The sequence below is a fragment of the Lissotriton vulgaris genome, chromosome 4_1, assembly GCF_964263255.1.
Source record: "Lissotriton vulgaris chromosome 4_1, aLisVul1.2, whole genome shotgun sequence".
Lineage (NCBI taxonomy): Eukaryota > Metazoa > Chordata > Amphibia > Caudata > Salamandridae > Lissotriton > Lissotriton vulgaris.
Window position 1 is genome coordinate 125,755,569 of NC_141691.1, and position 25,748 is coordinate 125,781,316.

The window sequence follows — 25,748 nt, forward strand, 5'->3', positions numbered from 1 at the left end:
TTGTTCACAGAGCTCCTTGAAAAAGGGCAAGCCATGCCCGAAATGCATTGGAACATTATTGAAAATTATTTCTAAGGATGGTTCTGGATGAACTTAAAAAACGTTTTGAAAATCATTTTTTAAAACCGATTTCTATGAACTGTTACAGTTAAAGCCAATGATAAATCAGTGATGAAATAAACCGATTATTATACCCAACAATGGAGTCTGTCTTTATTTGACGAACCCAATGGATGTGCCCAATTTCAAGGATGCGTTTACAGCCTGTAACGCACTCAACCAGTAACTAACTATGGCGTACTTGGACGGTTACGCCACTTGTTGGAGCACCCAAAACCCCAATCAACCCCCCAAAAAACATTTAAAAATATTCAATAAACCTCAAACAAATATCAGCTGTGCGCCACGCCATTAGACTTTGATCCTACAAATAGCAAGTTAGCCATCATCAGGAGCATTATGTCTTAGTCTATACACCACGCCTCCAAAGTATTTAACATAGATTGAATGCAGTTTGGAGATAGCATGTCAACCTTGGGCATGGTTTGAAACACCGACCACAGGAGATAGGCTCACTATGTTAACTATGTATAAAGCAATGTCAAGGAGGGATATGCTTGACTCATACAAATCCCTAAAGGAAGTAAACCACAAGAAACGACAAGTTTACATTTCGGAACTTTCAATATATGACGTTGGAGAAGGAGGTGTTAAAGAAGAAAAATTTTAAAGAAGAGCATTGAGTTAATATTTCTTACGAAACCGGATCATGTGTACAGGGAACAACCAGGCAGTAGAAGCGATGTAGAAAAAAAATTACATTTTCATTTAAAAAGGTGTGTATTAAAATCTGTATCTATGTTATAACTTGGAATAAGTGACTGTGAGACTAGAAATCATTCTCTATTTGTCGTACAATTCGGTGTTGTGGTAAATTGGTATGTAAAAATCTAAAACTAAGGCATACATACCATTACGTTTTTAGGTCTCGGCCTGCGAAAGACTGCGCACATACGCAGTCGAGCTGGCTTAATAATGATATTCAGTAAGGTTCACTAGCGAGGTTAAGCCCTGCCCCTCTTTTCTATTGGCTGGCGTCACCGTTCATGCAAAACGGTGGCCAGCCATTGGAGAAGAGGTCCCAGTGACGTTCTTCTTTCTTTTTAAGCCCCGTCCTTTTCAGACTGGCTTACTTGACTTACTGCTGGCGTAAAATGTTTCTTATCTTCTTTATGGGTCCAGATGACCCCATAAAGAAGATAAGAAACCATTTAAGTCAGCAGCCGGCGCAATCTCTCCCTCCTCTTCTTTGCCTCTTCCAGTACCAATGGCCATTTGGAAATGGGATTATTTCCGTATGACGGTGTTCGCTCTCTTATCGAAATCGCCATTTGCACCCCAAGGACTTGTAAATTCAACAAACCTTTTTAGTAAAAGAAAAAGGTCTTGGCTAACGTCAAACATAATAATTCTGTGTGCTAACAGTGCAAGGCATTCTCGGCAGATGAGTGGTTGGCACAGATGTGTATGATTTCTGTGGCTCCCACGATTACAGGGGCTGTTTGCGCAGGTGGGCCTGTGTTTGCTATTCCCGTACTTAGGAGGACGGTTAGCTCTCTGACTGGCACAGGTGGGCATGCCCCTATTTGTTGAGTCACCGGCCAGGATAGGTCACGAGCGAGAGGCCCGGTCGTGTCTCCCCTCCCTGGTGCCGCAGGAGCCCCTGTGCTGTTAGCTTCATTGCTCTCCTCCCTCCCTCCCCACCAGCAGTGACATGGCCTGGCTATGCGCGGTGACGTTGCAGCTGCTGGAGCCGAGCCGTGCGCCCAGGCTGAGCGGAGCGCGAAGAGCATGCACTGAGCCTCTGAGCGGGAGGAGCTGGAATTGCAGGGTGGCAGCTGACCAGGCGAGGAGGATGCGGCGCCCATGAGCTACAGTGGGCCGGGCGGCAGAAGCTCGGCGTCCGGGAGCCGGCATGGAGAGAGGGGCTGGGCCGCCCGGGCACAACTTCTAATGATGGTGTGCCTGGCCGCCGCCGCAGGGAAAGCCAGAGCGGCAGTCCAGGCATGCAAACCAGATATCCCTACAGCCGACGCTTGCAGCTCCGAGAGGCGAGAAGACTGAGGCCACCGCAGCACCTACAGTGAGAGCTGCAGGCGGGGAGAAGTGAGCACTGGTGTCAGCATCCCACAAAACCGGGGACACGTCACACAACACTCCTGGCGAGCTGTGGGTAGATCCAGTGGTACGAGGAGTCGGTGTTTGGGAAGAGTGGTGGCTAAAACCCAGGTGCACTGTGAGTGTGGGGAGAACGGGCAGTACAGATAAAGTGGGAATCGCCTCATGGATGCTGTCACAGCGTGAGGGTGCCCCCCTCAAGCCAGTCGCAGTGAGTTGCCTGCCTATAGTTTTCGGTCTTGGTACATGGCGGGGAGGGTCTTCCCATAGCAGTGCGATGGTCAGAAATCTCACTGTAGTGGGGGTATGTTCCATTATACAGTGTAGGAGCTTCTGGCCTTAGAGATTGTGTGGCAGGGAGTTGGGGCCCCCATGGACTTGTCAGTTTGTGTGTGTGTCTTGGGGTTCTCCCCATTTTACATTGGATCAGTGCCTATAAACAGTATACGAGGCTGTTACTTCCCCAACGGAGGCAGTGTGGGGTTTAAACCCAGGCACTGTGGTTGGTAGTCTGTGGGTAATGATAGTGTGATAGACTTTATCAGAGAGAGGAAGTGGGGGGATTCCTAGGTAAAGTGGGCGTTGTATACCCCTGGGCAATGTGCCAGTACCGCCCACGTCATGCTAGTTTTCGCAGTGAGGGACTGGATGGAGACCAGGACTTCGTTTTGTCCTCACAAGTTGTAGAACCCAGGATAGCCAGCTCTCTTGTGGAATCGGAAGGCCTTGGCCTTTCGGTGCAGGCTCCTCTAAGTGATATGATTTCCACTGGTGATCTGGCCTTTCGTTGTAGTACACCACCCTGTGTGTACCACCAAATTAAGTCTCGGATGTGAGGCTTTCAGGGATGTCCCCGAGGCCTGTAGCTGCTGTGAGGGGTGCGCCTTCCCTCCATTGCATTCGGAAAAGTAGCTTCTTCCCAGCTATGACGACCTGATGACCAGATCGTGTGTGGCTCTGTGTGTGTGTGTGGCTCTGTGTGTGTGGCTCTGTGTGTGTGTGTGTGTGTGTGTGGCTCTGTGGGTGGGTGTCGCTCTCTGTGTGTGGGTGGGTGTGTGTGTGTGTATGTGTGTGTGCCTCTGTGTGTGTGTGTGTGTGTGTGTGTGTGTGTATGTGTGTGTGCCTCTGTGTGTGGCTGTGTGTGTGTGTTTTTGAAACATAAATAAAACGCATTGTTATTTGCAATGTCAATAGCTCAAACTCGCGTAAATACGCGACCTATTGCATTGCAAATCCAATAGGTCTCGCATTTGCGAGAGATTAAGCTATTCGCATTGTAAATGACAATGCCATTTATTTATCTGTTTTCAAAACCAACACATAAATAAAAATGTTGTCATTTACAATGCCAATAGCTCTAACTTTTGCAAAGGTGAGACCGTTGCATTGTAAATGCTTGTTTCATAAATTATCACAGTTCTGTAAGGCCTTTTGTGTATTTTTGTACAAAGCAAATTCTATAGGATTTTCAAAAATCATAAGTACATTTTAAATTGCTTTTGCTGCTTATGAGGAAAGCCATTACGGGGGCTAAAGTACTACCTGCCTTCTTGTCAGCAAGCCACCATTATTGCTGTCTTGTTTTCCCGTACAGTTAGAAGCCGCTGTGGACATGGCTCCCTCTATCCCCCTTACTCTCCTATGCCTAGGACTTGTACTGTTAGACTAGCCTCTGTTAACATTTCGATGTATGTATGTGTATATATATAAATGTATCCATATGTATGTATGTATGTATGTATGTATACATATATATGTGAATATATATTCCTCAATTTATTCCAGAATTGCTGCCATTGGATTATGAGATGGAAAGCATTAGTTCATTTCACATCTCAAGACTATGTGTCGTTTAAATTTCAAATATTTGTTTAGTTCTCACACCCAAATGAACAGTTTTGGGACTTAACAGAAATACTGAATGATAATCCTTCAAGTCCTTTAGCCAAGCTGGGTCAAAATGAGTTTATCAAGGCTTCAGAATACATGTTACTAGATAGTTAAAGCAGCAGACTGCCCACCGCCAAGAGTACAGATTCTTGTTAGTGAAATCAGACCAATATCTGCTCCAAAATTTCATCCATATAAATGCACCCTTTTTATAGTTCGTAATGCTACGAGTGGGACTATTTTGTAAGTACTCCCAAATTTTACAGGTAAGTGTTCTGAGGCACGAGGACAAGAAATTGGTAGTTCCCGAACACATACATTGGTGAAGAAGGGATTTAAACTAGTCTGGCATAGCAAGCTCTACCAAATCAAATATTCTGATTGGCTTGCAAGCACTGGTACTATAAGCAATGTAGCACTCGGTTATACATCCCCTCTAAACAGTATTTTAACATTTTGCCAATTATTTTCCAATTCTGATTTCTTAACTAATTTTGGACATTTCACTGGAAGAAACTTTGACCCTGGAGGTTGTTCATGTGTTACTTATTGTTCCTGCTTTTGCACCATGGTTAAAGAAAAGTGATGAATGATTAACTGCCTAGTTAAAATCTGGAAGCACAACAGTATTTTCACTTTTGCTCACAGTTAGAACCAAGGATAAATTTATAAATGGGCGATTAAGGCAGAAACGATTGGTCAAAAATCGGATAAAAAAATTTGTAGTTTGCACACATCTTGCTCCGTAATCAATGGGGATAACGAAAAATATGTCACTGTTAGCATCCAGTCCCTGTGTTGTAATTAGTGCGGTAAACGCAACACTCGCCTGCACACCATCATATCGCAATATAGGAAGTTGAAAACCGGTTACCTAATATAAACAAGCATTTGCAATGCAATAGGTCTCGCATTAGAAAAGTTTGAGCTGTTGGTATTGTAAATGACACATTTTTTATTTATGTTTTGTTTTTTAAAATAGCGAAATTAACCCATTTACTGCACCCGCGATTTTGTGGAAGTGCGGCACTTCCGCAAAACGGACGGGGCCGCGTCGGCCATTGGCCGACTACAGCACCAGCGAGGTAGCGTTGCCGTCTGCCAATGGCCGACTGCAGCATGGAAGGGGTTAATAGCTTTGTCATTTACAATGCCAATAGTTCTAACTTTCGCAAATGTGACACCTATAGCATTTGTAATGCAATGTATTGTATTTACGTGACTTACATGTATTGAAGTTACAAATAACAATGGCTTTTAATTTGTTTTCAATAATTAATACTTAAATGAAAGTTATTGTAATTTATAATGGCACTAGCTTAGTTTTGTAAATAACTTTTGTGAAGATTATGTTCAGTGTATTTTATTGTGACGAAAATCCAAGAACAGAAGTGAAATATTAACATCTTTTTGTCACATTTGTAATAAAGCTTGAAACATTGAGAGAACCTATGTGAACCAGGTGTTGTTGAATGGTTGCACATATTGATGCTGTGGTGGCGCTGAGTGATGTTGTAGTGGCCCTGAGTGATGCTGTGGTGGTGCGGAGTGATGCTGTATGCTATGCTATGTTTTGTTTTGCTATGCTATCTTTTGTTTTGTTATGCTATCTTTAGTTTTGTTATGCTGTGCTATGTTTTGCTATCCGATGCTTTGAATTGTTATGCTATGCTGTGTTTTGTTATGCTATGCTGTGTTTTGTTATGCTATGCTGTGTTTTGTTATGCTATGCTGTGTTTTGTTATGCTATGCTATGTTTTGCTATGCTATGCTTTGCTATGCTATGTTTTGTTATGCTATGCTATGTTTTGTTGTGTTTGGCATGCTATGTTTTGCTATGCTATTATGTTTTGTTTTGCTATGATATGTTTTGTTGTGTTTTGTTAAGCTACGCTATGTTATGTTGTGTTTTGCTATGTTTTGTTATGCTATGTGTTGTGTTTTGCTATGTTTTGTTATGCTATGTGTTGTGTTTTGCTGTGTTTTGTTATGCTATGTGTTGTGTTATGCTAGGTTTTGTTATGTTATGCTATGTTTTGTTATGCTGTGCTATGTTTTGTTTTGCTATCCTATGCTTTGTTTTATTATGCTATGTGTTGTTATGCTATGCTATGTTTTATTGTGTTTTGCTATCCTATGATTTTTTTAGGTCGAGCAGACCGAGTCTGCTCGAGACCTATTGTTGCCCGTATCTGGGAATGAAGACACAAGTGTGCCGCGTGCTTTTCCATTTCCAGTTTTCACCGCAGGAGCTCGCCTCTCAGACGCGCTTGCGCAGACGCACTGCATGCAAACACGGCGCAGCATACACACACACACACAGCCAGCCCCCACCCCCTGCACACACACACACACACACATACAGACACGCACACACACAGACACGCACGCATACACCCGCCGCAGCCCCCTACCCCCCTCTGCACACACACACACCCCGCCCCCCCCCTTACAACTAAACCCCACTCACCGCCACCACTCCTGACTTCGGCAGCCACCGCGGGGCTCTCCCTCAGGCATGGGAGCCCGCCCCCGTCACCAATGCTGCTCTCTGGCACTCCGTGGAAGCGGGCTTCAGGTAGAAGGCGGATGTCCCGCCCCACGACCGGCTTCACGCTGCCGAACTTCCGGTTGGCGTTCTGCTGTCTGCTGCAAGATTTTACCAGCAGCCTCTTCGAATTCCGGAGTCTGGGCACTGCTGAAGTCTTAGACGGAAGGAACTTGGTGTATTTAAAAAACTCAGAGGTACAGTTTGAGCACTAATACAATAGCCTCTTACACCACAAAGTCACCTCACAGACTGCACGAAATCCAGACCGCAATTCGTTGCTGTCTACATTACCAAGGGGGGGGGGCACGCCACCTAGTGGTTACTCTAAAATGGAGCGAACACGCTGTTTATCTTTTCCATGGTTTTAGGAAACGCTCCGTTTAAATGATCACTTTGAGCCCTGTGATCTGGTCCCACGAGGGCTCCGGCGATATTGTTATTGCAGATAGCATAATGAAGGACATCCTATTTACTTCCACATCGGGCCTGTATGTCCATAATGCACTCTGTGCCCATTGCTTCGTGCTGGTATCTGTTTCTGTCAGCCTATGCGCATTTCCGGATCTTTCCTGCTCGTGTGGCTAACTAACACAGTTCCGAACAACAAAAGAAATATTTCTGCTCATGGCAACATACAAGTTGAGCGTGAATAAATCTGGAATCCAAAATACTATTTAGTATTTTTCTCTCAAAAAAAGTTATCTTTACAGGTGCGATGGATGCCTTTGCTGCTCTCGCGCGGTAATGCTGATAGAATTCCTCCTCCAATAGCGCCAATGCTGGAGACCTTTTTTTTTTTTTTTCTCGCTGGTGGGCTGCACGCAAAATTGCTCTCTGCAGGTGCTTATCGACGGGTTGGATTGCACTGTGGCAAGGTCCAGCCAATCACCAGAGCAGACTGCCGCGGGGATCCCTACCCCTCCCGTTTCTTTGAAATTCCTTCAAAAGTCTTATGCTGATACCGCATTTCACAAGCTATTCTGCTAATTGCTATGCTGCCTTTTGGCGAGGTTCGCGCTATGCAAATACCATAAACACATGCATATAAACATTTGTTTTTTACTGAATAATTGATGGCATATTAAGAGGGAGTCATTCCGCGAAAATACTTGGCTCGCACAGAGGCAGGATGGGGGTTACTTCTTTACATGCGTGCGTGACGACGACTGTCCCGTCACCAGTCTTGTCGCTCTAGGAAATGTGTTAGGACAGGTTCCGACTGTTTGCATCTTGTGCCCTGTGCTAGCCAAGCTCACTCCCCTCACACACAAACACCTCCCCCACACACTCCCCCCACACAAACAACCCCACACACACACACCCCCCACAAACCCACACACACAATCACCCACACACACACCCACACCCCCCCCACCCCCCACACACAAACCACCCCCCACACACAAATCCCCCCACACACCAATACCCCCACACACACCCACACAACCCCCCACACACAACCCAACACACACAACCCCCCACACACAACCCCACACACAACCCCCCCCCAAACACAAAACCCCTCCCACACCCCCACTCCCACATCCCCACACACAAACTCCACACAAACACAACCCCACACAGACACCCCCCCCACACACAGACACCCCCCCACACACAGACACCCCCCCCACACACAGACACCCCCCCACACACAGACACCCCCCCACACACAGACACCCCCCCACACACAGACACCCCCCCACACACAGACACCCCCCCACACACAGACACCCCCCCACACACAGACACCCCCCCACACACAGACACCCCCCCACACACAGACACCCCCCCACACACAGACACCCCCCCACACACAGACACCCCCCCCACACACACAAACACAACCCCGCACACACACACACAATCCCACACACACACAATCCCACACACACACAATCCCACCCCCCCACACACAATCCCACCCCCCCACACCCACACCGCCCCCCCTCCAGACACACACACATACCACACACACAACCCCACACACATACCACACACACACACACATACCACACACACAACCCCCCACACATACCACACACACAACCCCCCGACACACACAACCCCCCACACACACACAACCCCCACCCAACCCCACTCACACAACCCCCCACACAGACACTCCCCACCCAATCCACTCACACAACCCCCCACACAGACACTCCCCCCACACACAGACACTCCCCCCACACACAGACACTCCCCCCACACACAGACACTCCCCCCACACAGACACTCCCCCCACACAGACACTCCCCCCACACACACAACCCCCCCACAAAAACCTCCACACACACAACCCTGCACACACACACATCCCACACATACATACCCCCACACAAACACACCACACACACACCCCCACACCACACACACACCCCCACACACACAACCCCACACACAGAACCCTCCACACAAACAACACTCCACACACACACACACCCCACACAACCCCCCACACAACCCCCCACACAACCCCCCACACATACAACCCCCCCACACATACAACCACGCACACAACCACGCACACAACCCCCCACACACAACCCCCTCACACACAACCCCCCCACACACAACCCCCCACACACAACCACACACACAACCACACACACAACCCCAAACACAACACACAACCCCACACACAACACACAGCCACATACAACCTCAAACACAACACACACAACCCCACACACAAACACAACAACGCACAACCACACACAACCACATCCACAAATACACAACCACAACGATAAAGACACACCACACACACATCCACACACACAACCATAAACACACACAACCATCTGTCTGTCTGTCTATCGCCTGCACTCTGTCTATCGCCCGCACTGTCTATCGCCCGCACTGTCTATCGCCCGCACTGTCTATCGCCCGCACTCTGTCTGTCGCCCGCACTCTGTCTGTCGCCCGCACTCTGTCTATCGCCCGCACTCTGTCTATCGCCCGCACTCTGTCTATCGCCCGCACTCTGTCTATCGCCCGCACTCTGTCTATCGCCCGCACTCTGTCTATCTATCTGTCTGTCTATCTCTCTATCTATTGCCCTGACTCTCTCTATCTATCTCTCGCCCTGACTCTATCTATCTATCTATCTATCTATCTATCTATCTATCTATCGCCCTAACTATCTATCTATCTATCTATTGCTCTCACTCCCTATATCTATTGCACTCACTCTATCACACTCACTCTATCTATCACAGCATCACTCAGCACCACCACAGCATCACTCAGGGGCACCACAACATCACTCAGGGGCACCACAACATCACTATGCGCTACCACAGCATCACTGAACGCCACAGCATCACTCGTCGCCACCACAACATCACTCAGCTCCACCACAGCATCAATCTGTGCAACCGTTCAACAAGTGGTTCAAATATGTTCTCTCAATGTTTCAAGCTTTATTACAAATGTCACAAAAAGATGTTAATATTTCACTTCTGTTCTTGGATTTTCGTCACAATAAAATACACTGAACATAAACTTCACAAAAATTATTTACAAAAGTTTAAGCTATTGCCATTAAAAATTACAATAACTTTTATTAATTAATAATTATTTTAAAAAGTAAAAGCCATTGATATTTGTAATATCAATACATCTAAGTCACATAAATACAACACAATTCCTCCCTTGAGCCCGAGGGGAGAAATCGCTCTCTCATGTCCGACTTCTTCTACTGGTCTGTCCACGTGGGGCCAGGTCACGATAGACGAAGTAGGGACGACGCTCAACTCCATGAAGAGCGGTTCCCCCAGAGATCCTGCTCCTCTTCGGATCCTTAAAGAGGTAGCCCCTTCTATCATCCCCTCCCTCACTCAGTTGATTAATACGTCACTTCAACAGGGAGTTGTGCCCCCGAGCTGGAAGAAGGCGGTGGTAAAGGCCTTACTGAAGAAACCCACTCTTGACCCTGAAAACCTGGCGAATTACCGGCCCATTTCCTTACTCCCAGGAGTAAGTAAGATCGCGGAAAAACTTGTCAACAAGAAACTCTCGCAGTTTCTAGAGGCCAATAACAAACTGAAAAATTCCCAGACGGGCTTCCGACCAGGACAGGGCACGGACATCGCCCTCCTGGCGGCGGTAGAGGAAGCCAGAACGCTGCTGGACGGGGGAGGATCAGTGGCAGTGATCCTCCTCGACCTTAGCGCAGCGTTCGATACCGTTGACCACCAACTCCTCATCGAAAGACTGGCAAGAGCTGGACTGGAAGGCACAGCCTTATCCTGGCTTTCATCCTTCCTGACACAACGATCTTATCAGATCTGGGAGAAGAACGCCCGCTCCTCCGAAATGCCCCTCCAATGTGGTGTGCCTCAGGGCTCCTCCCTGAGCCCCACATTATTTAATATCTATATGTCCACATTGGAGGAGGTTATCACCCCTTTCGGAGTGAGTGTCATCAGCTATGCTGACGACACACAATTAGTGGTGTCTCTGTCCCACCCTAAACAACAGAAAGCTGATCTATTCAACTGCCTCACGCAGGTCCATCACTGGATGAATAGATCAGCGCTAAAACTAAACGGGACAAAAACCGAGGTCCTTTTACTCGGCTCAAAAGGAACTTCACTTCCCCTGGACATGTGGCCAACCTGTCTAGGTCCTCCCCCAGACCCAAAGACAGAGGTGAAAAGTCTGGGTGTATGGATAGATTCTGAACTCTCATTCGCCCCGCAAGCAAAGAAGGTCGTAGGGACCTGCTTCGGTCTTCTAAAATCCTTGAGGAAAGTCCTGCCCCTTCTTCCTCCTAAATCGCAAAAATTACTAGTCCAAGGTCTTATTATATCAAGACTGGACTATAGTAATGCGATTTATCTGGGCGCACCGGAAGCAACACTGAATAAACTGCAGAGAATTCAGAATACTGCTGCCCGGATTATTACCAATACCCCGGCCAGATCATCGGCCAAACCTGCCCTCAAACTCCTCCACTGGCTCCCTATAAGGGAGAGAATCAAATTTAAAGCCTTGTGTTTGGTGCACAAAACTTTGAACAACCAAGGCCCCCCAGTTCTCCGCAATTTTATCACCCCTTACATAGCCACTAGATCCCTCCGTTCCAACGCAGAAAATCTCATCAACGCCCCAAGATTTAGGAAAGCTCGTTCAGGAGGAAGACGGTTCTCGGTACAAGCGGCCCGTCTTTGGAACTCCCTTCCTCGTGATCTACGTCTCGAACCCCAATACCTGCGTTTTAAGAAGTTGTTAAAGACACACCTCTTTCCCTAGCTCCTATGTCCTCCTCGTGAACTCAGCCTCGGTCCTCATTTTTACTGTTCTAGGGTTCTCCAGCGCTGGGATACCTCCGGGTGACTATGCGCTTTATAAAAATAAATAATAATAATAATAATAATAATAATATTGCATTACAAATGCTATAGGCGTCACATTTGCGGAAATTATAACTATTGGCATTGTAAATGACAAAGCTATTAATTTCACTATTTTCAAAACCAACACATAAATATAAAATGTGTTATTTACAATACCAATAGCTCAAACTTTCCTAATGCGAGACCTATTGCATTGCAAATGCTTGTTTTGTTATGCTATGCTATGCTGTGTTTTATTATGCTATGCTATGTTTTGTTATGCTATGCTGGTGAGGGTGTGTGAGTGTGTGAGGGAGAGTGAGGGGGAGGGTGTGTAAGGGTGAGGGAGGGTGAGGGTGTGTGTGTGTGTGAGTGAGGGTGTGTGAGGGTGAGGGTGTGTGAGGTGAGTGTGTGGGGGTGAGGGTGTGTGAGGGGGTAAGGGTGAGGAGGTGTGAGGGTGAGTGTGAGTGTGAGTGAGGTGGTGTGAGGGTGAGTGAGGGTGTGCGGTTGAATGAGGGTTTGAGGGTGTGTTAGGGTGAGGAGGTGTGAGGGCGAGGGTCCGAAGTAAATGGTGGCAGGGCAGACATCCTAAGACAGAGAGAAGAGACTACGTGATGACAGCGTTGGTCAGTTTCACAATCAGGAGGGGCAGAGTCAGCACAGTCTGCGAGGGATCAACGTATCTAGAGGTAAAGCATAGCGGATGTAGCATTGCAGCTAGCATTTTGAGTGTTTTGAAGCTGAGTGTCCCTACAGAGATGGCAACGCAGCAACAGCATTTGAGGAGCAAGGCTACTGTAAACAAGCACGGTAGGCTTTCACTTTCGTCCAGAAACAAGCTCTCGGCATTGCTGTGTCAGGGGGCGGGAGAGCGGGAGCGCATTCCTTTGAAGTCTGATGCGGGGGCGAGGGAGAGGCAGCCTTTGAAGTCTGATGCCGAGGCACAGACAAATGGTGGTGTGTGACTTGGCTGGCGTGCACGCGCCTGTCTCACATGAACTGTGTCTAATCCGCACTTTTGGTAGACTTTTCGGACTGCTGACTAGAATCTCGCCGCAATGCTTACGCATTGCTCAGCGAGACCTAAAAATGGCAGACTAAACAGTGGCAATCTGTGCCACACTTAGTCACGTCCCATTTAAATATATGCACAGACTACACTGCACACCAGAAAGGCTAGAGAGGATGGAAGGACTCCCCTCCCTGCTATGCTTGGGATGAGAAACAAAAAAGGGGATTTTCTTTCACATGACTTGGTTATGCGCTTTAATACAAAGATACTAGACCTCCATCACACGGATCCTGTCGGATATAAGACCTGCCAGTGACCTTGGGAAAACGGATGAGTGAAACCCCATACGTATGAGAACACTAATAGGGTTGGGAAGGCTGTCACCAGGAGAGATATAGCCAAGTGTTGGCTGTCATTGACCGCAGCAATGGTGCGAAGATGCACGGGGCATGGATTGAATGGCATACTACAGATTCAGCACATGTAGCAAGAGATACCCTCACAAACATACCAAAATCTGGGGCCCTTGGATCAAATTCTTTGATTTTGATATGTGAAATCCTAAGTTTCTGTTGTTGCCTGACAAACCGCACCCTCTCTTCATACATGCGAAATGTGATTTGTGTGCAATAGTGTGAAATACAGAGCCCTTTTATGTTGTTGGACTATTTTACTGCATCTAAAAATGTATAGGAAAGGTTATTTAAAAAAAAAAAAGGTTTCCGGACTTGCAGGGGTGATGTCCAATGGTGAGTCATTTGTGTCAATGCTATCTATCTCTTCGTATCCCATGTATGAGGCAGTAGTGTTGACAAGCAAAGGTTGAGAATGGCCTCTGGATTCATAATGATTTCCGAAATATTAGATTTCTTAGACCAGATGATGTGTATCCAGGTATAATATGCACCTTTCTGTCCAGATCATCAGTGCATGTGCCGACCAGTTCCCTCAAAGTGGCGTGTAAATTATCCTAAGGTCCAGCCCCCAAGCTCTTGTTGCATTGCACACAAACATTGTAGACACAACAAGCACTATTGTATGCAGTCTCCCATACCTTGCAATACACCCATGCAGCTTGTATTTACAAGTTCGAACCTGCCCCAGTTGGAAACATAAACAACTTTTTTTAGCTAGTTCACTAACGGTGGGGCCTATTATTTTGGTGCCTGGGCATATTTTCTGTCCCAATCTGAGACTGCCAATCCCCACTGATGTATAATGCCACCTGTGATCACTATTCTCTTCTGCGTTCTTGAACCCCTCAAAAGTCCTTCAGCGATGCACAGGGCACACCAGTGTTGTCTTACAGTGGAGGAGTGATTATGTAATGGGCCCTAGTGCAAAGAAGGAAATGGGATCCTGGCCACTGTTTGAATTGTGAAAAACAACAATAATCAGGGTTCAATATGCCCCTCTGGCCCCTGAGCCCCGGTGACGCTATACCTATTGCATCCATGACTCCTGTCTTAGTTATGTCAGACCAGCTGCACGCAAGCGTCTGTCCCAAATGCTCTGCATTCTGTAAGAAGGAAATCACAACCCTACGGCTGTTCAGAATAAGATAAGGGATTTGCTGCAAAGGGTGCCAGTGTCACAGGCCATAGCAAATAAGCTGAATTCAGACTCTGCAACAAGGCGCGAGGCACAATTCAACACTTTCGAGCAGTGCAGCATGCACGGTCTGAGCGGTCTTTTGGCCCTGTGGGAGGAAAGGGTGTTGAGTGTTTCTGTGTTTCCAGCCATTGGTGTGTGTCTGTAGTAGTCAGTGCCAATCTACTGTCTCCTTTCAGTGAACTGGCGGCTCCGGCTGGGTCGATTAAATGTATTTTTAAAGCAATGGCGGATGATGAAGCTGAGACGTACTGGGTGTAGTGTCCTGCAGGACACGTTTAGTGTTCTGCCTGTGTTTGCACCCCACACCATCCACCCACCCATCAAAGGCATCACTGGTCAGGTGATTCTTAAAATAAAAGGAGCAGGGGCCCATTCCCTGGGCCTGTTTCAGCACCCTAGCACACTCTGTCCTTGTCACTTATTGGGAGCATGTGGGCCCAGGGCCCACAACACTACACTGGGGTTCAGCAGCGTAACACAGGACCCTTAAACCCCTGCAGTAGGGTGGGAGGGAGCACCTATTCAGGGAGTCCCCATCTGTTCAGGGGCCCCCATTCAGCCAAAGCCAATGAATAAGAAGATAAGGGAGATCCAGGGGCCCCCTCATTGTATTCAGTAGGCAGCCCCATCATTTGGTATTACGGCACTGCTGGAATGTACCATCTCCCAGGCACGGGTTATGGGCATTACTTTGGTAAAGCAGTAGCTGCCTTGAGTGTACAATTTAACTCCCAAAATGAACTGCGTTCAGACCCCTTGCAGTTGCGTTACCAGTGTCATGGGCCCTGGGCCCTCTGACCCTGTTTGAGCGGTGAATTACAGTAATAATCAGGGTTCATTGGGTCCTTCAGACCCTCTGCACCAATCAAGCTACGGGACTGAGCGAGACCTTCTGGTCGGCTCATGTTATTTTCACCCTGCTCGAAAATGATGGTTTATTCCCCTCTAGTATTGCTTTCGCCTTTTCCCGCCAGTGCTTCTAAAGCAGGCCTCTTTTCATCTCGGTCTGAAAATATACCGCGAGGAGATGAAGCAGGCATGCTTTATTTTAGATTGTCAGGTTTTGTATCCTGGCTTGTTTTATACACAAGATTTATGGATCTGCATTAGTAGGTCACTCTGTGAGCTACATTTTTCTACACCCAAAATATATGATGCAGTCTCTCAGCGCTGTTAAAAGAAAACGAGGCTGTAATTGTATGTGCATTCCCCAGTGTGTAGTGGCAGGTTGCAGGAGACACTGTCTTGCTTCCCTGTGAAATGGATCAAAAAAAAAAGCAGCCCGTGAGTGGTGAGCGCGTATGCCACTGCAGGCATATGTCTTTAATGATTGCGCCCCTGTCGGCACGATAATTGAAGACATATAGGCTTTGGTGCGCGTAACAGACACCAATAGGCCATAGGCGGAGCTACGCGACCGCCTATGGCCTATTGCGTGTTCTGTTAAAAAACAGCACGCACCCGAAGCCCAATCAAAATGGACCTTGAAATGCACATGCACGAACTGTGTGGAATTTCAAGGTCCATTTTTGAAACCCTAGTAAAAAGGCTTTTTGCTTCGCGAGCCCTAAAACACTTCTCCTGCACAACACTCGTCACAAGTGTAAGCTTGCCGAGGAGACAAGATGCCCCCTGTTTTAAAAATATTCCCTCATAATCTTCTAACCATGCACATCGTCCTACTGGTCCACCAGATTATTTATTTTGTTCCTCATCCAACTGGAGCTTATTTGAAGGCCCAATAGCCATGGAAAAATACATTCTTTTTTGCAGTGAGTCCTAATGAGCACCACAGAAAGCATGCCCCCTTCCACAGGTGATGGAAGTGCGCTGAACTGGTGGACTGTGATTTTTGCGAAGTAAAATCAAAGTAATCAGGCTCCCTGATAATGTGTTCTATTCACTGTTGCTTGAGATACTAAAATACATACAAATAAAGTTTAAAAATAGAGCAAATGGAGATGTTGAGGACTTTATCAAGGCACTAGTCTGGGAATCGTGTATTGCAGTGGGAGGAGTGGTGAACAGTAGAGAATGCAGCATTGTTTTGGTGGAGTATTGGCAGAGGAGGTGATGGATATTGAGTAAGGTGAATACGGCCATATGGGAGTTTCAGAGAGGACTGGCAAGTCACAGCCCGGTGTTTCAGTAGATCCTGTGGTAGACTGCGAGTAATGGATGCAAGTGTGATGATGGGGGGGAAGGAGGGGGTGAGATTGTAAAAAGCTTGACCACTGGGATGAGGAGGTATTAAGAAGTTTGGTTTTGGCCGAGTGCAGCAGCCGGCAGAGCAAGGCTGCCCAGTACACAATTGGCTGTTCGAGCTGGACTGTTCCCACAAGGAACAGGGTCAAGACTGATTTGCATATGGCTGGGTCCAAACTAGGCTGGTGTGGTGAGCAAAATACTGATGGATTAAACCCAGATCCTTGTGACTGGGGTGAATGTTGGCATTGTCCAGCATTCCGTCCATCAACAGTGTCTTTTGCATATGTCGCCCTAAGTGGGAAGGGTATGCCTAGATGGGGGTCCCGTGCTCCCTACACCACTGGATTCAAGCCAGCCTGGCTGAAGAAGGGTGATGTTCTGAAACCATTCCACGGATGTTTGTTTCTGGTCCAGGGAGGACCTCGCTTGGCAGTTCAGGCTGGACTGTTCCCACAAAGAACAGGGTCAGGACTGATTTGCATATGGCTGGGCCCTATCTGTGGTGGTGTGGTGAGCAAAAAAATGATGGATTAAACCCAGATCCTTGTGACTGGGGGTGAATGTTGGCATTGTCCAGCATTCCGTCCATCAACAGTGTCTTTTGCATATGTCGCCCTAAGTGGGAAGGGTATGCCTAGATGGGGGTCCCGTGCTCCCTACACCACTGGATTCAAGCCAGCCTGGCTGAAGAAGGGTGATGTTCTGAAACCATTCCACGGATGTTTGTTTCTGGTCCAGGGAGGACCTCGCTTGGCTGTTCAGGCTGGACTGTTCCCACAAAGAACAGGGTCAGGACTGATTTGCATATGGCTGGGCTCTATCTGTGGTGGCGTGGTGAGCAAAAAAATGATGGATTAAACCCAGATCCTTGTGACTGGGGGTGAATGTTGGCATTGTACAGCATTCTGTCCATCAACTGTTTCTTTTGCAGAGGACTTTATCAAGGCACTAGTCTGTGAATAGTGATTTGCAGTGGGAAGAGTGGTGAAGAGTAGAACATGCAACATTGTTTTGGTGGAGTATTGACAGAGGATGTGATGGATATTGAGTAAGGTGAGTTCGGCCATATAGGAGTTTCAGAGATGACTGGCAAGTCACCGCCTGGTGTTTCATTAGATCCTGCGGTAGACTGGGTTGTGAGATTGTAAAGAGCTTAACAACTGGGATGAGGAGGTATTAATAAGTTTGGTTTTGGCTGCGTCCAGCAGCAGGCAGAACAAGGCTGCCCAGTTCACAAGGGCAGTTAGAAATGCTTGCCTGATAAAACTGGGTGAAGATAGCGAATGAGCTGATTGGTAGGCTGTCGGAGGTCATGATTATGAAAAAAACATGAGATCATGACAAACTTTGATCTGGTTTGATATTGAGAGTAGGATGTAAGCATTGGCTTGGGAACGTCCACAAGATGTGTGATGACAATTGTTTGTTCTCTTTGATACTGAATAAGATTTGTTCTAGAGGTCGCAGATGAGTCTAAGTGGCAGTGCCAGAGATGTCTAAGTCAGACAGTATCAGATGGTAATATCTAAATGTACCCAACTACACTAAGAACACATTCATGAAACTGTTTTTCAACATAACACAATAAAGCAATGTACAAAGAGATGCAAAAGAAAATCTATTTCAGTTCACACTTTCGTTTTGTTCCTCTTATTTTTTTCCTCAGTTTTCAACAGCACGTGTTGCATGTGGTGTTCAGGCCTGCTCATGTAGGACCGGCCTTCTTGGAAGACCATACTGATATTCGCCTTACAGGGCACCTGTGTGCTGCAAGTTTTCTACTCAACATTATACACCATTATTAAAAGGGATTTATAACGCTCAAGTTATAATAAGTGAATGACATGATCTTCACTACAGTGTCAAAGCACACAGCAAGTCACAATAGAGGGATGCTGTTCTTGTCACGAGTGAAAAGGCAAAGGCATTTTTTAGTCATCCAGTCGCAAAGTGCGAGTGACTGGTGCAAAATCTAGTCCTGTGATATAGTTTAGCATAGTGAAAGCGACAAAGTCCGATTAAATCCAGTTGCTTAGTGAGAGTGACCAGGGCAAGGAGGGGCCAGGCCCCTGCTATTGGTCGCATCCAGGGAATGGATCCTTCCTCTATTCTAGGCCCTTCCTTGATTGACAAAGCAAGGCTTACACTTGGAACTTGGTCATAGAAAGATGCGGTCCTCTGTTTTAAGGCACATGATGTGAGGTTCAATGTTCTGTTATCGATAGCAGACTGTGGTCAAGGCAAGGTTCAGCCTTCTGTTTTGGGTCACACAATAGGTTTGGAAACGGTGGGTCGGACAAGTGCTGTAAAACACACAATGTGTTACCGATGTCTGATTCGGAGAGTCACTCTAAGTTGAAAAGTAAAAATGGCTGAGGCAAATTTAATTTTATAATTTATAATTTTTTGTATAGTGTTGTACATAACGAGACAATGGAAAGGTGGTGGTATTTCTTGTCTTACTCACTGGGGGAGGGGGGGACAGACATAACTTTGTGATAATATGAATGGATTGAACAATGTAAACGTGTATGAGCATGCACATGTATAGAGAGTTTAGGATCAGCAGGTATTTTAAAGACGTTGCTTCAGTTTATTCTGGAATAGAGAGAAGGAGGGTGTCTTATGGATATTAGTAGGTAGAAAGCTCCAGGCTTTTCTATCCATATCATACAGAGCGGTTGATGTTCATCCCTCCAGTATCAATTGTAGTGAGAAAAAACCTACGAGAGTCCGTCCGCTGCTGCACGGTTCATTTTTAGGTCTCGGCCTGCGTAGGCTGCGCTTGCGCAGTCTCTCTGGTGGAGAAATTATGTCTTCTAGTAGGGAGGTAAACGAGCCAGCTCTTCTCCATTGGCTGGCTTCCTAAACGGCGGCCAGCCATTGGAGAAGAGCTCTGTCTGTCCCTTTAAGCCCCGTCCGTTAAGGATTGAGGGGTGTGTTTTTTGCTGTCCTTTTTCTCCGTGACGTCTTCAGTCACTCAACAAAAAACATGCCCCCCAGTCTGAAAAGGACGGGGCTTGCTGCCTCTCGAGGACACAAACTTTGTGTTGGCAATGCGTTAAGCCCCGTCCTCTTCAGACTGGTGGGCGTGTTTTATGTTGACATTTTTCGAAAAACACGCCCCCCCCCCCCAGTCTGAAAAGGACGGGGCTTACAGTGTGAGCACTTTGTGCCTTGATCCGCCTTGATCGAAATGTCGACAAGAGAGGAGCCGGTATCTGGTTGCTTCTGCGTGTCTGCGCCGAGAGGTGTGCTAGGGTGGAAACCGCTTGCCCCTCGCTCTCTGCTAGCACAGATTTTGAACCTCTGACTGCTCGTCGCTCTTCTGTTCCTTGAGCCCTTTGCAGTTTGTGTTTTATACCTACCTAGCCTCAGCACCAGGATCCCCCAGCTTCACTGTCAGTGCTTTACAAGTTCTCGTCATCATCAACGTAATCCTTACAGTAGGTTCTTACGTTTCACACAGTTCATAAGATTTAAATACACTTTCTAAAGCACTTCAAAGGGAGGTGCTGATTACCCAGTGAAATGAAACCCGCTTTTATTTAAATAGAAAGAAAGGCAGGCTCTGCCGGAATTCAAGCCGCCCACATGCAGGTAGCATGGAGATCTCTCCGGCAGACACATCAGTGAACTCTAAACCATGGTGTCAGGCGTAAGAGCGCTCAATTACAGGCAGGGGAGACCTAATTGGTCACTGTATGCTGGGAATAGTCCGTACACGGCGAATGAGTCCTGCACCACCCGAGTAGCGATTCAAAAACCAACTAATCACTTCCTACATCATCTAAAACATACAAACGTACGTTTTCGTTCTAAAACAATGACAAATGAGACAGGCGTCTGACGAAAAAGAATAGTTAGAATAAAAAAGAAAAAACACGCACCAGTGAAAATGATAAACAAGCACTGGCCTTGCCAATGGGTCTTGCAGTAGGAAAGTTGGAGCTATTACAATTGCAAATAACAATGCCTTGTATTTTTCTTTTCATTTTAAAAACATAAAGGGCTTTGTCATTTACAAAACCAATAGCTCCAACTTTCCTACTGCGAGACCTACTGGTGGATGTGGTGGTGGTGGATGTGGTGGTGGATGTGGGGGTGGTGGTGGTTGCGGTGGTGGATGTGATGGTGATGTTGGTGGATGTGGGGGTGGTGGTGGTTGCGGTGGTGGATGTGGTGGTGATGGTGGTGGATGTGGGGGTGGATGTGGGGGTGGTGGTGGATGCCGTGGTGGATGTGGTGTTGGTGGATGCGGTGGAGGTGGATGTGGTGGATGCGGATGTGGTGGATGTGGATGTGGATGCGGTGGTAGATGCGGTGGTGGATGCGGTGGATGTGGTGGATGCGGATGTGGTGGATGTGGATGCGATGGTAGATGCGGTGGTGGATGCGGTGGATGTGGTGGTGGATGCAGTGGTGGTGAATGTGGTGGATGTGGTGGTGGATGCGGTGGATGTGGTGGTGGATGCAGTGGTGGTGGATGTGGTGGTGAATGCAGTGGTGGTGGATGGGGTGGTGGTGGATGGGGTGGTGGTGGATGGGGTGGTGGTGGATGGGGTGGTGGTGGATGGGGTGGTGGATGTAGTGGTGGTGGATGTGGTGGCAATGTAGTGGCGGTGCATGTGGCGGTGGTGGTGGATGTGGTGGTGCTGGGTGAATGCCACAAATCACACGTAGGAGTTTCACAGGCAGCTCTGGGTTTACGGACTAAATAGGTCATACTTGATTTATGTGTAATTGTGCAGCACCTTTGCCAAGATGTACTTCAGGACTGCAAAAATGGATACAACTAAACAAATGTAAATACTTTATTTTTTAGGATAAAAATGTGTGTGCATTAATAAACTTGACAGTTTTCATTTCGAAGCAATTAAACAAAATGTACAAATGGCGTTACCATGGCACACACAAAGGCCATGGTAGAATTTGGACATGTGAACAAATAATGCACGCTCAATGTACCAATTACTTTTTTTGTATGCCACACTCTTTAAGCTTCTAAGCGCTGTAATGGCATATTTTATTATTAATAAAAGTCAGTTTACCCACCAGAAGATAGATGAGCTGATTTGTCAGTGCCTAGAATCGAACTCCTGACCTACAAACGTTACTTAGGTTATAGAACAGAAAGGTCACCACGCTGAGCTATCCTGCAGCAATCAGAACGCTTCCTTTTCTGTCATGTTTCAAACACCTCTTATAACCCTTCTGGTTTGTCCTCCTATGTCGATGAAAGGGAAAGTTTATGAAAGTCGGGACAAAGATAAAATCCGAGCACTTGCGTGTAGCCCGCTGATACCTGCTCCGGCCATTTTGTGGTCGGTGTTGGGACTGAATTCTCCGCAGCGCCAGAAAGCCTTTAAAGTGTGTGCTGATCCTGTATACAAGTTGAAGACTGGGGAGAGCTTGTTTGCCTTTTCCTGCCTTAACTGCATCGGACTGAGTGCACGCGAGGCACTGTGCTGGAGCCACATAGAGGTTCTGCTGGATCTACTAGTGCTTTCTTTGCTTGACTGGTACAGAGCGATGTGTGGATGAAAGGGGAGCCCAGCTGTTGTATCGAACTGTGGGAGTTCACTATAGTTCTTAACTGACAAAGAAAACAAGACGGAGGGAAGGCAAGGCAGAGAAGGGGAGGGGGGAGGAGAAATGCGACACGGCGGGCATGGGAGGGGGCCGAGCAGCAATGAGGGTGTGGTACAGAGCGATGTGTGGATGAAAGGGGAGCCCAGCTGTTGTATCGAACTGTGGGAGTTCACTATAGTTCTTAACTGACAAAGACAACAAGACGGAGGGAAGGCAAGGCAGAGAAGGGGAGGGGGGAGGAGAAATGCGACACGGCGGGTATGGGAGGGGGCCGAGCGGCAATGAGGGTGTGAAGCAGCAGGGGCCTGGGGGAAGCTGGCTGGGGAGGGGGGGGAGAAATTAACAGATGTCCGTGAGGTGTGGGAGGAGTGCCTGATGCGCGTGCTTGTTTGTTCACGGTATTCACGTGAACTGCAAGAAAACCGCGGGGCTGAAAGCCCTTAGTTTGACTTGTGTTTTGCCGACATGAATTCTCGCTCCGCTCAATGCGCTTGCGCGCATTGATATGTCGCGAGACCTAAAAAACTGCTAGGAGCTGTAAGCAAAATAAATAAAGGCAGCGCAGCTGCAGTGACAAGCACATATTATTTGGTTACGAGAACACCCCTAACTGCAATGCCATCCACCTTCCATGGCACAACAGTGTGCGATTGGGGAGTGGCCACCCGTTCCGTGCCCATGTACAAGCCCATGTGCCCCGAGCACCCGATGGAAACAGATGAGTAGTACAAATGCGAAACCCCATTGCATTGCTGTGGGACAGACATTTTACTAAACTTTCCCTCATAAAAGGCTGATATGGGTCAGACTCGCACATGAGATTTGAATTGTGGGGAAATAATGGCGAAAAAAGAGGTGCCGGTATCGGGTTGCTTCTGCGTGTCTGCACCGAGAGGTGTTTCCTTACCTTCAGTTCCTCTGAGCTCTGCAGCAGAGAGAGGGGGAGGAGGAAGGAGGTAGATGGAGGGTGCGGACTGAGCTTGCGGTCTCCGGCTCTCACGTCCTGGCCATCCTGCGGCAACCACCGGCGAAGGCAGGTTCACAAGAAAGAGGGTGCGGAGGGCAAAGGGCACGCGGCCGGTGCGGGTCTCTTCAGACCTTCGGGTGCCAGTCCACGCGGGCACATCTCTGAGCAGGGAGGACGCCTGCAGTGGACTGAGGCTCCCTCTGAAGGGAAGGCGAGCCGCTGCTGCAGGGAGGGGCCTTTCCCTGCCTCTCCTTAGCGCAGGCAGCCGATAGCCTGAGGTCAGGTATGCTCGGACAGCAGCATGACCTGAGCACAGGTAAACAATGGCTTCGCTTTCTTGGGTCCTGACCCAATTGGTTACTCATGCTGCTGTACTTCTTCGGCACGGCCTCGTCCATCTGGTGAGTTATCTTTCTCACCTGGTTCCTGGCGGCTGGCATGAAGTGGGGCCACAAAGCCATTGGAGCCAACTCTCAGTACTTCCACTGGCTGCTTGGGCCGTGCCCACCATCAAGATCATCACCATCACCATCTTGGACGTAGGACAAGTGGACGGTGATGTGCTGAGTGGCGTCTGCTTTGTGGGCAGTAACAGCGTGGACGCTCTGCCTTGCTTCGTGCTCGCCCCAATTTTTGTCTACTTCATTGGCACCTCCTTCCTGCTGGCTGGCTTTGTGTCACTTTTCCGCATTCGCACCATCATGAAGCTCGATGGCACAAAGACCGAGAAGCTGGAGAAGTTGATGGTGCGCATTGGTATCTTCAGTGTGCTCTACCCATGCCTGCCACCATCATCATAGCCTGCTACTTCTACGAGCAGGCCTTCCGGGAGCAGTGGGAGCACGCCTGGGTCACTCAGAGCTGCAAGAGCTATGCCATCCCCTGCCCGCCAGCTGGCCACGGCCACCGTAACATGAGCCCGGACTTCACGGTATTCATGATCAAGTGGAAGCGGCCCACAGTAAGCAGGGCTCTGACGGCGCTTTAGGAAGGGAGGGCGGAGGCTACCTGTGGGCAGCTAAGGATGGTGATGTGAGAGTGTGTACGAGGTATGCGGCGGGGTGGGGCTTGGAAAGTGAGGGGCAGAGACTCGGCGAGTGTCCCGAAGTGACTGAGGGACTCAAACTGTTAGGAGTCAGTGGATGCATGAGTCAGTGGGTGGATAGAGTACAGTGGTGGATGTATTTGTCAGTGGGTGAATGTAGATGAGTGGTGGTTGGGTGGATGGAGTCAGTGGGTGGATAGAGTTGGTAGATTCATTAATTGATGGTTGGACGTATGTGTCAGTGGGTGAATGGAGTTGAGTGGTGGTTGGGTGGATGCATAAGTCAGTGGGTGGATGGAGTCAGTGGATGCATGAGTTAGTGGGTGGTTGTAGTTGAATGGTAGTTACATTGATGGAGTTAATGGAATGTACGAGTCAGTGGGTGGCTGGAAGGAGTCTTATGGTTGGATTGAGTCAGTGGATGGTTGAATTGAGTTAGGTGTTGGATGGGTGGATTGCATGTTGGATGGATGATTCATTAGGTGGGTATATGTCTGGATGGGTGAATGGATGGAAGATGTGTGGCTGTGTGTGTGTGTGTGTAGCTGTGTGTGTGTGTGTGGCTCTGTGTGTCTGGCTCTGTGGGTGTGTGTGTGTGCCTCTGTTTCCTGGTATTGATCTTTTTTTCTTGCCTCTCTCCCCTGGTTGTGATTGTTTTTTCTTGCCTCTCTTCCCTAGTTGTGATTGTTTCTCTTGCCTCTCTTTCCTGGTTGTGATTGTTTCTCTTGCCTCTCTTTCCTGGTTGTGATGGTTTCTCTTGCCTCTCTTTCCTGGTTGTGATCGTTTTTTCTTGCCTCTCTTCCCTGGTTGTGATCCTTTTCTTGCCTCTGCCCCCTGGTTGTGCTCGCTTTTCTTGCCACTGTTCCCTGTTGTGCTGGCTTTTCTTGCCTCTGTGTGTGGCTCTCTGTGTGTGGCTCTGTGTGTGTGGCTCTGTGTGTGTGGGGTGGGGGGGGTCTCTGTGTGTGTGTGTGTGTGTGGCTCTCTCTCTTTGTGTGTGTGTGTGTGTGTGTGTGTGTGTGTGTGTGTGTGGCTCTGTGTGTGTGTGTGGCTCTCTCTGTGTGTGTGTGTCTGTGTGTGGGTGTGTGTGGCTCTCTGTGTGTGTGTGTGTGTGTGTGGGTGTGTGTCTCTCTCTCTCTCTCTCTCTCTCTCTCTCTGTGGCTCTGTGTGTGTGTGTGTCGGGCTCTGTGTCTGCTAATACTCTCTACTACTCTCTAAAGCTCACCTATTGCCACTGTAAATGACAATACCATTTATTTATGTTTTTAAAAAAAACAACAAATGAAAAAAAAGCCATTTGCAATGCTAATAGCTCTAACTTTAACAAAGACGAGACCATTGTATTGTAA

The 25,748-nt window shown here is 47.8% G+C and overlaps 1 protein-coding gene across 2 annotated transcripts in view; it reads left to right on the plus strand.

Annotated features, from left to right (window-relative positions):
* MTMR8 (myotubularin related protein 8) overlaps positions 1 to 25,748 on the plus strand; it is a 682,512-nt gene that overhangs the window by 35,394 nt on the left and 621,370 nt on the right. The gene's annotated exons all lie outside the window — the stretch shown is intronic.